Raw genomic sequence first — 2,469 nt, 5'->3', positions numbered from 1 at the left:
ATCTTCTCCTCTATCCATCTTCTATCCGCCTCCCCCTCTCTCCCTATTTATTTCAGAACCCCGTTCCCCTCCCCCATTTCTGATGAAGGGTCTAGGCCCGAAACGTCAGCTTTCCTGCTCCTGTGATGCTGCTTGGCCTGCTGTGTTCATCCAGCTCTACACCTTGTTATCCCCAATCTTTTTGTTCGATGACATACCAGCGAGTGTGTTTCAGAAGTCAACTATAAGAAAGGTGAACTATAAGAAAGGTGAACTATAGCAATTGCTCTGTGGCGCCGTGATCGTATAGTGGTTAGTACTCTGCGTTGTGGCCGCAGCAACCTCGGTTCGAATCCGAGTCACGGCATGTTTTTATTTTAAAAGTATGTTGCTCACTGCCGCATCTCGCGAAACAACGGTCCCGATTAGTCAATTCCGGGAAGATATTTGATTGTGAAACCTGTTTGAAGCTTCTAAATTTGGCGGTCTTAACGCGTCTGTCCTGCGTACTCCAAAAAAAAACAAACCCACCTCTTTTCCCGTGGTTTCCCCCCTTTCACAATCACTAGCATTCGTTTATTTCCTTTCTTTCATTCCATCTTCACTTTCGGGCCACATCGTCTAAGAGACAATCTCTCTTATTTACTCTTCCATGTATGTACTACAGTCATTGCTGTTCCTTGGACTATAGGCCTCAATCCTACCATCTTTGCAGTGAAACCTATCGATCACTTTAGATATACGTAATCTCCAGACAAATCAGCAATGGACTGACCAACCGGTGGAGCGTACAAGATCGATAGTTCCAAGCATCCCCTCTGTTGAAATGTGCAGTCGCAACAGTCAGACGATAATTTAAAATAGAGAGAAAAAAAAATGGGGCAATTTAATCCGGAGCGAAATGTTATTTGAATGCCAGTGGCATAAGCAGTTTTCTGAAAAGGCACACGTTAACGCGGATGTGAGTAAATATGAGCACTTTTATGTATGCGAAACCCTCAAGGAGTTGCGCTCTTCAGTTAAGTTACCTATAGTTAGGGAAGATTCCATAGCAACAAGAACAGATTTCTGGCAGTCCTGATAAAGAGCCGCTGGACTCGAAACACTAACTCCCGCAGATGCTACCGAACACGCCGAGTTTCGACAACGATTTCTGTTTTTGTTTCAGATCACCAGCATTCTCAGTTCTCTGCTTTATTTTATGATTCATAGTGAACTCATAACATTAATACGAGCAGAAACTGCAGGGATGAAAACACTTTGGAGATCAGACAACAGTTTCTGACTCACCTACGAGGTGAAATTATTTGTGTAGGGACTAAAGAACATTTTAAACACCTCTGTCAGTCAATCGCTCCATCTTCCACCGGACCGAAATCGAATCGAATTTGAAGCTGATTTCAATATTTTGTTCAAATTGCGAATCTGTCATTGCGGTTTCTGCAGTCGGCGGTCAGGGAGAGTGTGTGGGACTGTTCTGCACTGTCCAGGAGAAGAACACTACAGTTCTGTTCCTCCTTTTCATTACATTGTAGAATATTCGGTGTAGATTATTTTAGTTGTCTCTGCGAATCTTTATTGCGGATTTGAGAATGGTGCAGCTCATTGTTCAACTTGCCAAAAGAAGCATCACTGACACTAAACACAAGTTTCGGACATCTCTCTCTACACAGATTTCGCTTAAACTGCTATTTGCAGCATTAGCATTGCCCGAGACAGTTCGGCCGAACAGATCAGTCTAGAGCAATTGTCTTTTGCAGTTATATTTTTGTAGACGTAATTGGTTGGGGGGTGGTGGTGGCGAGGGTTGCTGGGGTGCTACGGACATAAAACATCAGAAAACTCATCAAATATAAGTAGGCAAAGATTGCAGAAGAAGGCGGGAAAAATTTCAAGGAAGGAATAATGTAAGCGCAATATTGAGAATGCTGGAAATCTGAATCAAAGAGGATGCTCGAGGAACTCTACGAGTCTAAGAGCATCTGTGGAGAGAGAAACTTTCGAGTCCAGTATGACTTCTTCAGAAGGAATAGTTCAATAGAAGGAATAAGATCAGTGGGCAGGGACGGTCTGAACTGATGAGTCAGTGAGAGCAGAAATTTTGAAGATTTTGGGAAGGAGGTAGAAGCGAACATTTTTGCATTATTAGGGTTGCCGCGATGGTAGGTGCCATCATCAGACCAGATGCAATGGAGGTATAGAAACTGGGAGAATGGAATGGAACCCTTGCAATACGCAGTATTTGAGAAAATGAGGTCGAGGTAAGTCTTTCACACATTGGTCCGATCCACCATAAATCCTAACATTTCCTCACCCTTCACTGACATGTTACTTCCCTGTACAATCGCAGACGATTTTTACACTTGCCCATTCTACTCCTAAAATCCTCACTGTCCAAGGCCCCAGATTCACCTTCCAGGTGCAGCAGCATTTTCCTTGAACACTTTTCTATCTAGTCTACTCAATTCGCTATTCAAAATGCGGTCTCAT

At 43.3% G+C, this 2,469-nt stretch overlaps 1 non-coding gene across 1 annotated transcript; it reads left to right on the top strand.

The window, feature by feature from the left end:
- Positions 1-274: 274 nt before the first annotated feature.
- Positions 275-346, top strand: trnah-gug. The gene has a single exon. It is a non-coding gene; the product is annotated as a tRNA-His (tRNA).
- Positions 347-2,469: the final 2,123 nt, after the last annotated feature.

Source organism: Rhincodon typus, chromosome 35, assembly GCF_021869965.1.
Source record: "Rhincodon typus isolate 14 chromosome 35, sRhiTyp1.1, whole genome shotgun sequence".
In the NCBI taxonomy this organism is placed as follows: Eukaryota; Metazoa; Chordata; class Chondrichthyes; order Orectolobiformes; family Rhincodontidae; genus Rhincodon; species Rhincodon typus.
Note: the sequence above shows the minus strand (reverse complement) of the source record. Positions and strands in the feature narration are given on the sequence as shown.